Source organism: Microtus oregoni, unplaced genomic scaffold (genome assembly GCF_018167655.1).
Source record: "Microtus oregoni isolate MIOR12 unplaced genomic scaffold, Mior012 000006F_ref0000085, whole genome shotgun sequence".
Classification (NCBI taxonomy): Eukaryota; Metazoa; Chordata; class Mammalia; order Rodentia; family Cricetidae; genus Microtus; species Microtus oregoni.
In genome coordinates, this window is record NW_024543065.1 from 41519457 (window position 1) to 41535125 (window position 15669).

The 15669-nt window shown below is 43.8% G+C and overlaps 1 long non-coding RNA gene across 1 annotated transcript; it reads right to left on the reverse strand.

Moving 5' to 3' along the window:
• Positions 1-3064: 3064 nt before the first annotated feature.
• On the reverse strand, positions 3065-15368 carry LOC121450222. Its single transcript, XR_005974561.1, has 4 exons — positions 15263-15368; positions 14074-14168; positions 13866-13971; positions 3065-3136 (listed from the first exon to the last, which is right to left on the reverse strand). It is a non-coding gene; the product is annotated as an uncharacterized LOC121450222 (long non-coding RNA).
• Positions 15369-15669: the final 301 nt, after the last annotated feature.

Consider the following 15669-nt stretch of genomic DNA (forward strand, 5'->3'; position numbering starts at 1 on the left):
TGAGTTGCCGCATTCACCACTGTTGGTTGCACAAAGACAAGGTTCTTTGGCTAAGGTTGAGTAACAATTATATATGGGTATAAATATATTTAGAAGGTAGTGTGATGCTACGTCAACTTAGCTGAAAATGGTACCTTGTTCCCTCTGAGAGCCTATGAGTTCGCTAGCCAGTGTTTCTGACTAGATTTACAGTAGCAAGCATGGATTTCCTCCCATGGAGCATATCTCAAATCTAATTAGAGAGTGCTTGGTTATCCCAGTAAGAGTCGTGCCTCTGTGCCACTAGGGGACTAATTGTGCCAGGCAAGTTGATGCTGTAGTTTGTAAATTTCACACCATCTCTGCTGAGCTATTGGCTATTGATAAAATCTTGGAGAAAGGGAGTCATTGCCTCTAGTTTTGGACTTGCTGGCGAGTTCACCAGGCTCCAGTGGATACTTCCAAGCAGATGATGACACAGACACCAATAGTTAAACTCTGAGTCTCCAAACAAAACCAAAAGACATGAATGAGAGAAAGGGATCTATAGGGAGGAGGGAATTTAACAAGGGTGGGAGGGAGATGAGAGGGCATGTGGGAATAAAGACAACCATGTTGTGATATAAACATGTAGGAAATTGTCCGATAACAAATTAACTAAAAACAAGACAAAAAGGAGTATATTTAGACGACCCTATGGAAACCATCCAGTCTAGAGACGACTTCTATAACTCAAAAAGGAAGGATCCCAGGGAACTCCTAACAAAAGTGTCTCCCAAATCTCCACATCTGAGGTTGAAACATTCCAAGAGAAGCAAGCAGGCTGCCAAATTGCAAGGGATGCTCATTGAAGTTCTGGGTAGTACCACTAGATGTCAGTATTCAGTGTGCCCGTTGTTTAAGGCCAAAATAGAAATATTTAGGAGCTAGTAAGTATCTTAGAGGCTAAAATCCTGGGAAAGGTTACTTTCAAGTTCCTAAGCCATGATCTCTGCAGTAAATTACTGCAAACCTAATACCTTACAGAAAGTCATCTACATTTAAGACAGTGAAGTACACGTATCTCTTCAAAGCCCGTGGATTCCTGACCAACAGGCTTAGCACATGACTCCTGTATTATCAGTCTATATGTTTGCTTGTTTGTGATTTGACAACTTGAGGTGTTGAAAACTCTATAAAGGGCTTTTCTAGATACGTTATCACATGTTAAACAACTCATCTGTTATGATGTTTAATCTTGGTTGTCAACTTGATTGATTGCTCCTGGGCTCCACTAAGGGACACACCTGTCTGAGGCAGGACATTTCCTGTGACTATGATAAAAAAAAATGTTCTGACAAAAGCAATTTGAGGGAGAAAGCGGTCATTCGACTCACAGTTCCAGGCTGCAGTCCATCATGGGGAAGTTAAGGCAGCAGGGATTTGGAGCAGCCAGTCACATTACAACCACAGTCAGGAGCAAAGAGCAGTGAACCCTAGCGCTCAAGGCATTTCCCCATTTTTATACAATCCGGGATCATCTGCTCAGGAACTGATGCCACCCACAGTGGTCAGATCTTCACATTAATCAAGACAACCCCTCAGGGACATGCCTGTCGTCCAGGATAATCTAGACAGTCCCTTATTGAGGCACCTTTCCTAAGCGATTCTAGATTGTGTCAAGCTGATAAGTAAAAGTAAGCATCCCGAGTACATTTCCTAGAAGCATTAGGAGGAGGAAGCTCTTGCCCAGAATAAACTTTACATTATGCTGCTCAGATAAAGTCCTGAGAGAAAAGCAGGCTGGGTCTTGCCTGTCTGTTTAAGCCTTTGCTGGTGAGTGTATCTACACTGTGGTTGCTGCCTCTGCCACCAACCATCCTTTGCTGACATCAGAACCCAGATTTTCAGCCTTCCAATGTGGATTGAAGGTCAGTGGCTCTCCACAAATTCTCTAGGCCTTCAACATTAGAGTAAGACAGCTGAAGAGGGGCTGAAGAGATGGCTCAGTGGTTAAGAGCACTGACTATTCTTCTAGAGGACCGGGGTTCAATTCCCAGCACCCATGTGGCAGCTTACAACTGTCTGTAACTCCAGGATCCAGATACACATAGAGGCTAGAACACTGATACAGTAATTTTAAACAAAGACAGCTGAAGCATCTAGCTTTGTGGACTGAGCAGCTTCTGGGCTCTCATCCTCTCTAATGTTCAGACAGTCACTGTTGGACTACGCAGTCCCTATTGTGTCAATCAATCCAATAAAGTCACTATATGACATCCATTCTTGAGACCCTGTCTCAAAAAACCAAAATGAAAAAAAAAAAACATTCTGTCAATTTTGTTCCTCTAACTAAACCTGGTTGATGTATCTGTGATTGTGGTTTCCCTATGCAGACCACACAATCTAGAATCTACCCACCAAACCCACACACATCATCCCCCCCACTCCTCTGTTGAGCCTGTCATGGCTTGGGTAATTATTCTCTGTCCTCAGCATTCCAAGACAGATACCAGGTTTTAAAGGCACCCTATCTTGAAAGACACTGAAACTATTAGTGTTAATTAATTCTAAAATTGATTTTCACAAACACAATAATGTATCTCACTCATGAATTCCCCTTATTTTCAGTGCCTCTTGACTGGCCTTGTGCTTCCCCGGGTATTTTTGTGTGGCATTGCACATCCCTTTGTCTATAAAAAGCTACCCTTCAATGGACAATCTCTTCTTATCTGTTGGTTTCATCTTATCTGTATTTTAAAACATCTTGATGCCTGAGTGAAATGAGAGATAAGGATGTGCATCCCTGGTGTTTGGAGTTGGAAGGATGCCATTGTGAACATTAGACCAGGTCACCTTTGCAGGGCTCACAGAAGGCTCGATGCTGCAGAGTCTATGTCTGGCAAAGAGAAAGCTGCCTAGAAATGAGAACAGCCAGAAGGCTGCCTGAGGGGAAGATTGGCCCCAGGGGAGTCATGGTAAACAAGAGCATAAAGGGGCAGGGCAGGACAGTAAGAGTTATCGCGGCACTCACAGGAACTGGAAGCACCGTGGAGAAGACAGATTCAAGGAACATCAGAACTCCTCCTAGCCAGAGTCCTGACGTCATCCAAGTTTTCTTTTTCATTTGCAGATGCCTTCTGCACAGGGGAGCCATCCTTAATCCCTTGTGATGCTCCTGCCAAAGGTGAGATGGAGCAACTGAGACAAATTTTCTTGGCCAAGCTGAAGGTGATAAACAGTCTTTGCAAATCTTCCAACCCTAGAGAAGTCATGTCTGAAAAAAAAAAAAAAAAAAGGAAAAGCAGGACATAGGTAGTGGCACCTGGCTGGGATGCTGTTTTCCAGTGAAAATGAGGAGGGGGGTGAGGATGTAACCCAGCTGGGAGAGCAATCACCTAGCATGCATGCAGCCCTGGGTTTGAGCCCCAGCACCACATAAAAGTGGGTGTGGTAATATACACCTGTAATCCCAGAACTCAGGAGATGGGGGCAAGAGGATTAGAAGTGCAATATAGTAAAGTTGAGGGAAACCAGACTGTACTACTTGAAACTCTGTCTCGAAACAGAAGAAAAAGAAGAAAGGAAGATAGGAAGAAAGGAAGGGAGGGAGGAAGAGACGGAGGGAGGCAGGGAAGGAGGAAGGTAGGGAGGAAGGAAGGGAAGGAGGGATGAGTCATGTTAGCCAAGACAGATCAAATGCACGTCATGGCAGACACAGCAGTACTCCAACTAATCCACAAAATGGTTTTATGAGTTGAATCTAAGATGCACCCACAGCCCCTAGGGCTCTTGTTGTAAAGTCTTATCTTCAGCTGGTGGCGCTGTTTAGGGAGGTGGGATCTTTAGGAGGGGTCTGACTGACAGAAGTAAGTCACTAGGTACAGACCCTTCAAGGTTGTACTTGACCCCATTTTTTTCTCTGCTTCCCGATCTACTTGTGGGACAGCTTCTGCCTCGTGCTCCAGCCACCAGGCACTGACCTCCACCTTGTCTTCCCTGCCTTAATGGACTGAAACCCTCCGGTCACCAAGCCAGAATAAATTGTTCTCCTTTCAGTTGTTTCTGCCAGATAGTTTGGTCACAGGGATACAAAAATAACTAATGCAGTTGATTCTTAGGATGTACACAAGATCCCAAACAACTCTTTCCCATCTAAATGATGACTTCTTGCCTGGCACATCTAACACACCAAATCATACACACACACACACACACACACACACACACACACGATGTATAGCTAGCCTGTTTCCTTTTATCTACTCCTCACTCTGTTACAGATTTTTAGTTTGGGGTGGAGGATAAGTGCATAAAAATATATTCTACGGTGAAAGTTCAAGTCCAATACGAAGCTCCACAACTTCCATTCCTGATGGCTACTTTACTTGTGTAGAAATACGCTGAGATGTGTAGACTTTGGGTCTGATTAATTTTGACGTGATATTTTTCTATTTGTAAGGTTTTGTAACAAAGCTAATAAAATATAAGAGAATAGTGACCCAAATGTCTTAGTCAGGGTTACAATTGCTGTGATGAAACACCATGGCCAGTGGAACTTGAGGAAGAAAGGGGTTTTTTACTTACCCCTTCTTCTTCATCGTCAAAGGAAGTCAGGGAAAGAACTCAAATGGGACAGGAACCTGGAGGCAGGAGCTAATGCAGAGGCCATGGAGAAGAGCTACTTACCAGCTTGTTCCCCATGACTGACTTACTTGGCTGCTTTCTTATAGAACCCAGGACCACCAACCCAGGGATGGCATCACCAGAATGGACTGGACCCTGCCCTATCAATTACTAAGAAAATGTCCTACAGGCTTGCCTACAGGCACATCTTATGAAGGCATTTTTCTTAACTAAGCTTCCCCCATCTAGGTGACTTTAGGTCATGTCAAGTGAACATGAAACTAGCCAGCACACCAAGTAAATCCAAATCTCATGAGACTTTCTTTTTTTTTCTTCTTCTTTGTTTTTTGTTTGTTTGGGTTCTTTGTTTTTGGTTTGTTTGGTTTTTTGTTTTTGTTTTTGTTTTCTTTCTCACGGAGTCTTTTGGTGCCTGGATTAGCCTTGTGTAGCCAAGAATGGCCTTGAATTTCTGATCCTCTTGCTTCTGCCTCCCAAATGCTCGCATTATAGGCTTACACCAACATGTTTTATTTGTGAAGAGCTTGGTGTTGAACGCAAGGCCTTGCACATGCTAGGCTAGCACTAATGCGCAGCCATGTAAATTTAGGAGCTTTGTGTATGAGGTATGTACACTACATCACACCTTTTTCTGACCCTCAAGGGTCAAAAGAGGGCTTCAGATCCCTTGGGACTGGAGTTACAGATGGCTGTAGTTGGAGTTACAGATGGCTACCAGGTAGGTGTTGGGAACTGAACCCAGATCCTCTGCAAGAGCGAAAGGTGCTCTTAACCACAGACCTATCTCTCTCCTAGTTATATTTTTTATTAAAATGCATTACAGCATTTCCCCTTGGCTTTTCTTGCTCCAACCAAGTCCCCTCCCTCCAACTTAAAATTTTTATCTTTATCCCCTCCCTATTTGTGTGTGTGTGTGTGTGTGTGTGTGTGGTGTGGTATGGTGTTGTGCCTGTTGTATGTATGTGCATGTAGTATGGTGTTGTGTGTGGTGCGTATGTGTGTGTGCATGTGGTGTGGTGGGGTTGTGTATTTGTGTGTGTGTGTGTGTGTGTGTGTGTGTGTGCATGTTGTTGGTGCCCAACCAGAAAAAATTGTAGCTGGAGATACAGGTGAATGTGAGATACCTGATATGGGTGCTGACACCTGAACTCAGGTTCTGTAGAAGAAGCAGTCAGACTTTTAAATTGCTGAGCTAACTCTATAGGCCCTATTTATTTTTATATTTATTCATTTGAGATATATATATATATATATATATATATATATATCTCAAATACATAACATATGGGTATACACAAGTCATAACATGTATGTGGAGGTCAGAAAACAGTATGTGGGAGTCTGTGAAAGGAAATTATCCAATCGGGAATCCCAAAACCAAGTTCTCAGCCCAAAGGAGATTTATTTGCCCCAGAGGGACAAATAGCTTGGAATAAGAGACAAAATCAGGAGACAAGCTGGGCGACGGTGGCACACGCCTTTAATCCCAGCACTTGGGAGGCAGAGACAGGAATCTCTAGGAGTTCAACAGGCTCCAAAGCTACAAAGAAACACTGTTTCAAAAAACAAAAATAAAATAAAATAAAATAAACAAACAAAATCCAAAACCAGGAAACAGATGACCAGGGAGAAGGGGAAGGGAACAAGGGAAAGGGGACAGGGGTATTTGTTCCCAAGGACAAAGGACTGCCTCTGGGTAGGGAGGAAACAGACATGGGACATAGACAAATGGTGGTTTATAAATGTAAAATGGGAAACCCTGTGTTAAGGTAAGATGTTCAGTTTTTAATGGGCATGTTAATTAGTTAGCCAAAGGGGGCTTCTTATTGTTAGACTTCAAAACTTTAATAGCTGGACCTTGGTAGTCAGCCTCAGGAGAAGGAAGAGTCCAAAGGAGGGAATAGACCGTGGGGCTAGATTTTCGAACGTAATCTAAATGTTTTTAGCAAGGCAAAGGGAACAGGAGAGAATGGCAAGGCCTGCCAGAGCCATGCTTGCCAAGCTCAAGCTGGCCAGAGTCCCTTCAGTCTTTGGTCTGTTTTCTCCTAAAACCTTGTGGGTCCCAAGGACGGAGCTCAGGTCATTAGACTTGGCGACAAGCAGCTTGACCTGATGAGTCATGTCACTGGTCCCTAACTGCTTTTTACAAGGACTCCAGTTGTGTCAGAGTCCACTCTTGGGGCCTCATTTTCCTTCAGTCATCTCATTAAAGATGCAACCACATCTGAGATACAAGGGGCCTAGGAGTTTAATAAAGGGTGATGAACACACATCATCCAGAACATACTTTTACTTGGTGTGGATTACCTCTGACCTCTGAGCCTATAATGTGTGTTCTCCTTGTGCCTGGAGCAATGTAAGATGCTTGAATAACCTCAGTGTCACTTAGCTGTTAAGCTCCACACTGAACTATTTCTCCTGTGGGGTGGGAGGAGGCTCATGAAAACTACAGAAAACTTAGAGGAAAGACTCTTGGGGGCTCCCTCTGAGGTTCTAGTAGAGATAAACAGTTGATGGAGGAGAGGAAGCTGGTCAGTGGAACTGCCTGGAAGATATCCACGAATTTCCAGGGATGCCAGTTTTATGAGGCCTCACCCATGTTGGGATGGACTTTGCAGGAACAGAGCTGCCCAAGTCACCCATGCTCCTGTGAATGGCTCCGGTAAGTCTGCTGTATTTGGATGGAAACATTCCTCCTGCCTGACTCTGCTATCCCTAGCCTGGGTGAATAGGAATAGACTTGTGGGTGAAATAACAAAACAGGGTTGCTTATCTGATGGTCTTTGAATAAAAAACATGGAAATTATGTGAGCAGAAGATGAGGATGGGGAGGAGGAAGAAGAGACAAGAAGACTCCTGGGAGTCCACAGGAATGACCCCAACTAAGACTCCTGGCAGTGGTGGAGAGGGTGTCTGAACTGGCCATCTACTGTGATCAGATTGGTGACTACCCTAATTGTCCTCAGAGAGCCTTTATCCAGTAACTGATGGAAGCAGATTCACAGCCAAACACTGGGCTGAGCTCCCGGAGTCCTGTAAAAGAGAGATAGAAAGGATTGTAGGAGCCAGGGACGTCAAGGTCACAACCAGGCAACCCACAGAGATAACTGACCTAAGTTCCGGGAGCACGTGTCTGTGGACTGGAAGTTGGGGAACCTGCATGGGACTGACTCCTGCATGTGTGAGGCAGTTGTGTGTCTTGGTCTATTTGTAAGGTTCCTAGCAGTGGGATAGGGACCAGTCCTTTGCACTTGACTGGCTTTGGGGGAACTGTTCCCCATACTAGGTTATCTTGCCCAGCCTTCATGAGGAGGAGGAGCTCAGTCCTGTCTCAACTTGACATTCTATGCTTTGTTCAAGCCCATGGGAGGTCTGCCCCTTTCTGAATAGAGGTGGAGGAGGTGTGGATAGAAGGGGCATAGATGGTAGTCCCAGAGAGGGGAATGGATGGAGAGGAAGGAGGGGAAACAGTGATTAGTATGTAAAATAAATGAAAAATGTTAATTAAATAAAATAAAAAAGGAGAGACAAGAGTTTCTCCTGTGATAGAGATTCTATAAAGCCCAAGGACAGAACTCGGAAAGTGTGAATTACAATGCTGCAACCAGAACTCCAGAGCCCAATTATCTTGGGTTATTTTTACTCCCTTTGAAAGCAATCCACTGGCCACCCCTGTGCCTGACCTAACAGCCTGTAGCTATCAAAACCTTAAAATGTTATTGTCAGAACGGAATTGAAGTGCTGGACCTCCAGCTGGTATCAGAGCTAGGATTCCAGGTGGAAGAAAGAAATTATTAAAAGGTTTCAGGAGGCAATATGGGAAATGAGATCTGCCTGGCTATTGAAAGATACTATGGAAAGAACACCCTTAAATTTTATTCTTAGCATATCACCAGCCTCCACCAACCCCAAAGCTAAGAATGACATCATATAGCAACTGAAACCCATAGCAGGAATCCCCCCCCCCCCATGCCAAAACCCCTCACCAATTTCTTTGGCAAATACTTGATTTATAACATTTTCTTTCTGTAACTAACTAATAAAATCTCATGAAACTATTTTCACAGCAGAGCATGGCTTTGGGAGAGCGGGGACAGACCCAAATTTGTGTTCCTGGACTATACCTACCCATATATGATTCCACAATAAACTATCACTGCCTCCCTTTGGGGTAAGGAGTGTGCTTTGGAGATAAGGGCTGTGGCTTTGCCTTGACATCAACAGTAGCCAGTGAAAAGATTTTGTGCCCTGATAAACCTCCCCACCAATGTAATAATGAGAATCAGACCAAATCAAACCGAATTAGATAACGTGCAGGTTTAATGGACACCAGTGCTCTTGGGTGGCATTCCAGCCCCAGAGAGGAGATGAAAAGGAAGAGCGGAAAACCATGTTTGGTCTCTGGGTTGATGTTTAAATACCCTGTGGGAGTGGTCTTGAGCATCTCAGAGGAGGGGGTCATCATTTGGCAGACTTTTTTGGGGGTGGAGCCTGGACTGAGGCAGCTCCCAGGGAAGGGGGCTTGGGATGGAACTTCCACCCAAACATTCCAGACTGTTTGGGTATATGGAAGCCAAGGGCTGGGGTGAAGCCTTAACCCAAACAGCGGGAGATAAGGAAAGCAGCAATTCTTGAAAGACTGGTCAAAAGGGAAGAGGGCTTCCCAAGAGCTTCCATCAGACAAGGATTCCAGCTACTTTCCTGGCAAGATGCGGGAGAGAAGAGCCAGAGTGAAACAGTGCCTCATCTTGCTCGACTTGACCCCAGAAATTGGAGCAGGGGAGAAAGGAAGAGAGTGAGGAGAAAGGACAGGTCTGTGTCTGTGCTCTGCTCACCTCCTTTGTCCTAGGGAGGTCTCAGCTCAGGCCCCCACCAGGTTAAGAGAAGCAACTTCGAACTGATGGACTGTTAGCCGCTTTAATATTAAGTTAGGCTAGATGATAGGGCCCCTGGAAGTTCGGCCATTGGAAAACCTCAAAATGACAATAAAATATTGAAGGCCTTCTCCAGATTATGGCCAAGGAACAAAGCAAAAATTGGGCCTTATCTGGACAGAGTGGCAAGTCTGTTGAATTACAGCACTTAGGAGGCAGGGACAAGCAGATCTCTGTGATTTCAAGAACAGACTCGTCTAGATAGCAAGTCCTTGGTCAGCCGGGGCTAAATAATAAGTTCCTTTCTTGAAGTGTCAAAGTAAGAGAGAGAGAGAGAGAGAGAGAGAGAGAGAGAGAGAGAGAGAGAGAGAGAGAGATATGGGGGAAGGGATGTAGAGAAATGGCTCAGTGGTTAAGTGCACTGGCTGCTCTTCCAGAGAACATGGGTTCAATTCCCAGCAAACAGATGGTGGTTCACAACTATCTGTAACTCCAAAGCCAGGGGGATCTGATACTCTCCTCTAGCTTCTGGGGGCTCTAGGCACACATGTGTTGCACAGCATACATACAGACAAAACATGCATTCACTTAAAACAATAATAAAATAATTTAAAACAATAAAAAGGCCAAAAAAGAAGGCCCAGTCACACATAAAACAAATAAAAAATAAAGCTGTTTTGTGCTCTGAGTTCATTTTAGAAGATGTTTGTAACATACATTGATTTGTTTATAGTGCATCTGTGTGTGGGTGGGTCATGAAAGCCAGGGGTTAGCTTGCAGAAGCCAGTTCTCTCCTTTCTCCATGTAAGTGCCAAGGATCCAAGTCAGGTCATTAGACTTGGGGGTAAGTACCTTATTAGCTGCACCTGTGTATTGGTCCCCAGACTTATATTTAAAACTCTTCTGTTGTGCTTTTTTTTTTAATTCACTCTGCTTTTTTAAATAATATTTTATTTTAGAATTTCAGATGCAAGGCAAGTTGCCAGCTACAGAGTTCCTATACATCTTTCCCAGAGTCTCCTCCTATTATCATCTCACATTCCTAAGCTTCTTTGTCACAGCGAAGGAGCCACAGGGTCACACTGTTGCTAACTGTAGTTTACACTGTACTCATATTCTCTTCCTTTGATTTACTGTCATTTCTCTGTCCCCAGATCCTGTTACATTTGTCCCTCCTATCTCCTTAGGCTCTTCTTGGCCTTGGCAGTTGCACAGGCTTTCTTTGTTTTCACTAACCTTGACAACTTTGAGAACTCTGGCTAAGGATTTTATAAAATGTTCTTCAGTTGGAATAGTGCGTGTGTGTGTGTGTGTGTGTGTGTGTGTGTATGTATGTGTTTGTGTGATGTGCATGAACGTCTGTATGCATGTTCACACATGTGAGAGGTTTTGTGCATGAATGTGTACATACGTGGAGGCCAGGGCTGACAACAGTTATCTTCCTCTATATTTCTTCACTTTATTTATTGCACAGGGTCCCTCATTGAATGCAGACTTTGAAGACTCTGTTAGTCACCTAGTCCCAGGGATCCCCTGTCTCTACCTCTCAAGACCTTGAATTAGAGATGGGCCACGACGCTTCCATAGCTTACCAGACATATTTTCTCTGATATATAAGCTCCCCCAAACAACACTACCAACTGGGAGCTGAGTATTCAAATGCCCAAGACTGTGGGAGACATTTACCATTAGATAACTACAGACAAGGAGCCACCATCTTAATGACTGATGACATTGACCTTGGTCACTGTCTGAGGATGCATTTGTCACATTTCTCAACTTTGAAGTTATTTTCTTTCATTTCTCCTTTCTGAATCTGTATACTTTGGAAAGGGGTCAATGGTTCAGCCCATCCTTTGGGATTGAGGAGCTTGTGTTGTCCATCTAGTCTTAGGATTAAAGCTTGTTACATAGTGTATGGTCAGTTTGTCCGGGGCTACCTCATTAAAGAAAATGGACTTCCCCTCTCCTAGCATCTATAAAATGTCAGTAGCTCCTCAGTTAATAGTGGCAACATTCCCTCCTCTATGCTGGATTTTGTCTGGCTGGAGCTCGAACAGGTTTCATACATGATGTCATAATTCACCATGAAATTCATAAGTTTATCTGACCTGTTGTGTCTGGAGAACTCTATTTACTTGAAATTATCCACCAAATGTGGCTCTTATGAATCTTTCTGCCTCCCCTGAAAAGACCCCTGAGCCTCTGAAGGAAGGGTGTGATATGAACATCCATAGCATTTTGTTCTCTGCACAGTGGCCAACTGTGGGGTTTTGTGTTGCTTGCTATCTACTGCAAGAAGCTTCTCTGATAGGAGTTGAGAGATTCTCTGTTCTACAGGTATGGTCATAAACCATTCCCTTAATATTACGTCCATTTGACAGAAAAATATTGGATTCTCCCTTGGGGCCTATGACCCATTTAGCCAGATTCTTGGCCCCTTTAATAGTGTTAGGTATAGGTTCCATGTCATCCTTTGTGGATAGATATAGACTATTTCCAGTCCTGGATTATTACAAATACAGCTGATTTGTACACTTTTTCATAGTTTTTTTTTTTTTTGGTTTTTCAAGACAGAGTTTCTCTGTAGTTTTAGAGCCTGGAACTAGCTCTTGTAGACCAGGCTGGACTTGAACTCACAGAGATCTACCTGCCTCTGTCTCCCAAGTGCTGGGATTAAAGCTGTATGCCATCACCGCCCGGCTTCTTTCATAGTTCTTGTGGTAGATGGATGTATTCATTTTCCCTGACGAATACTTAAGTGTATACTTGCCAGAACCAAGGGTAGGAGTTCTGGTAGGAGTTCTGCAGAGAAACAGCACAAATGAGATGGATGAGTGATGGATAGATAGGTAGGTAGTTAGACAAAGAACTAAAGAGATGAGAGAGAGAGAGAGAGAGAGAGAGAGAGAGAGAGAGAGAGAGACTCCATTCCTGGTACCAACTTTTGTATTAGTTACCTTTGTAGTTGTGATAAAATGTCTCAAGTTACAGAAGGGAAAATTTGCACTCAGGATTCTAGAGGGAGAAGCTGTAATGTTGGGGGTAGGGATACATGGCCCCAGGAGGCTGGAGCAGGAACCGGAAGCAGGAAACTGAGACATTTCAATGGCAAGCATGAAACAGAAATAGCAAACTAAAAGTTACATAAGGTTGGAACTCTCAAAATCCGATACCTCTGATGTACTTCTTCTAGCAAGGATCCACCTCTGAAAGGTGCCATTACCTCCCTGAAACAGTACTGCTAACTGGGGACCAAGTGTTCAAGTCCATGAACCTGGGGAGCGACATTTCTCACTCAAAGCACCACAGATAGATATACTAGACAGACAGATGGATGGATCGATGGATGGACGGACGAACGGACAGATGGATGGATATGTACAAAAATAGATCGAAGGAAATTTATTATGAGAATTGACTCAAACAACTATGCAAGTGAGAAGTCCCACAATATGAAGTCCTCCCTGAAGACCCAGGGACATCAGAGGTTGACTTCACCTTGAGTCTGAAGGCCAGAATATCAGGACCTCAAGTAACTCATAGCAGAAGAGGATGTTACAGGTATGGAAAAGAATGTGAACTTATTCTGTTCTAACCATCAATAGATTTGGGGATACACAAATCTTACATCTAATGTGATGGGTTAATATCTAATCTCCAACAACTTCTCTCAGACACGCGTACTGTGAATAAAGAAATAAGGTTGTACCAGCAATCTGTGTATCCCCCAATCCAGTCAAGTTAGCACATAAAAATCAACCACTCTACCATCTGGGCTCACACCAGGCAGCTCAGCTGTGAGGTCTGATCCAAGCTGTCAGTCATTTGAGTCTATACTTGAAGGTCACCCACATGCAGAAAGAGCCATTTCCCAAGTGTCTTTTGTATCCAGAAGCAACCATTTCTTTCCACCACACACTCAAATAGACTATGGAATTTGTTGTTAGTATTGATTAATTGTACATAGCAATGGGTCTCATAATATTTTCATTCATAAATATACACATATATATGAATATGATCTAGGTCCCCGGATGACCAAAAAATGCAATGTTTGCCTTTATAAATCTGGCTTATTTCAATAAAAACAATGATCTCCAATTCCATCTGATTTTTCGAAAATAATAATTCATTCTTCTTTACAATTCTATAAATTTCCATTGTGCATACAGACCACAGTTTCTTTATCCTTTTTTATTCTTTATTTTTTATATTTTATATATTTTGCTTTATATTTATTTTTTTTTCAACTGCTGATGGACAGTCGGGTTGAGTCTGTCACTTGACGACTGTATGAGGTGCTGCAGTAAACACAGATGTGTAGAAATCCCTGTGGCACACTGACTTAAGTATTCCCCTTTTCCTACAGCTTCACACTATACTTACAGTCCTTTTCTTGGGTAGCTACCATCCATAGGAGGCTGTGTCATTTTCTTTCAGGACACAAAGCAATGCCTGAAGCATAGCAGACACCCTGTACTGTGTATGAGGCCTATAGGAAAACAAATCATAGTTCATTCCATTTAGTGAGGACATACTATGTGCTAGAAATAGGATACAGAACTTGGTGATATCTTCAGGAATCTCCGCGTACCTGGTTAGCCAGCAAAGCTCTTCAAGTCTAGGTTGAATTTCTCAGTCGAGGCCTGCTCTCACCTTCTGACAGGAAGGGCTGGGCAGGAGGGCTCCCTGGAGGAGGAGACACATTACTACCTCTCCTGGGCTTCTCTTCCACTTCTCTGACTCAGCATTACCGTGGCCCCCTCATCCCCCGCTTGCCCCTTGCATGCCAGTGAGGCATAGTGTCTGGCTAGACCAGAGCTTGCAGACCAGCCAGCACCAACCCACAGACAGGTTTTATTTGGCCCACACAGTCACATTTTTTTATTTGAATTTATTTTAGCATTTAAAAGCTAAAGGATTTTGCTTTAAAAATATCCAGATTTCTGTCTTCATTTGGAAATTTGGAACATCTGGTGAGGCTGGGTCCCTCTTCCCATATGGTCAGCACTGGCTGAAACTAAATGGCCCCGACCACGTGGTCAATCCCAGCTTCTCTACACCCAGCCTGAATTAACGCCTGTGGAGCCTGAGGTCATTTGGGAATGGTGTCCCCATCTGGGGACTCCAGAATCCCACAAGGGCCATCTGGGAATAATCCCTCCATATCACTTCCAGGAGAAACAGGGAGGATACAATGATAGGTGGAGGTCAAGCCAACCAACCTATATTGGATGTGCTACAAATCTCTGGTATAATAGGACAGGTGTCTTAAGTTTAATCAATACAGGCTAAAGCAGTTCCCCAAAGAGGCTGCCTTCTGGGACCAAACCACACATTCAAGAGGCAGAGAGATGGAGACAAAAGAAAGAAAGGGGTAGATGCAGAAAGCAAACAATTCAAGTTCTCTCTGTGTGTCTCTCTGTCTCTGTCTGTCTGTCTCTGTCTGTCTGTCTCTGTCTGTCTGTCTCTCTCTTTCTCTCTCCTTTTGCTAGCCCTTTCCTATCAACCTGGACAAGAATCGAGATGGACACCTTTTACTCTCTCCATTACTGGGTATTTCAGAGGCAAAGACTAAAGACTATTCCTTTTCCACACCAAGAGGGACCCCCGTGCAGCATCCTGGGAATGTTAGTTCTAGTTCACACAGTGAAGGCCGGGGTGATGATATCACAGTGGTCAGGACCCCCGCCAGGGTCTCTATAAACCCTTCCTCATCTATCTGTGTGACTTTAGTGCCTTCCAATGAGATCCCAAACAAGTATTTTTTTTCTAGAAGATACCTTGAAAACTTTAAGGTGAATGGTGATGGGTGAGGATGGTCTAGACTGCAGCAGTGTGAAGGACGTCTCAAAGACCTGGGAAGCCACCTCATGCAGATGGGATGAGTTCCTACGTGGATAACAGGAGCCCTTACACAAAGCGGGTGGCGGGGGGGGGTGTCCTCTTATAAGAAGTTGATTAGTTCTTACAGCATGTGCAGGTCTTTAAACACATTCTAGAAGGATCTATCCACACAGGAAGGTTCCTGTCCATATACAGGTTAGGACAAAGTGGTGGTGGTGGGGGCTGGGACTTTTATCCAAGCAGAAGCGCTCATTACAACAGAGAACACTCTTAGAATAAAAGTGAGGGATTTTCATTGGCGCGCCTGGGTATTACCTACAAAATGCTGCTCAAATACTAATGA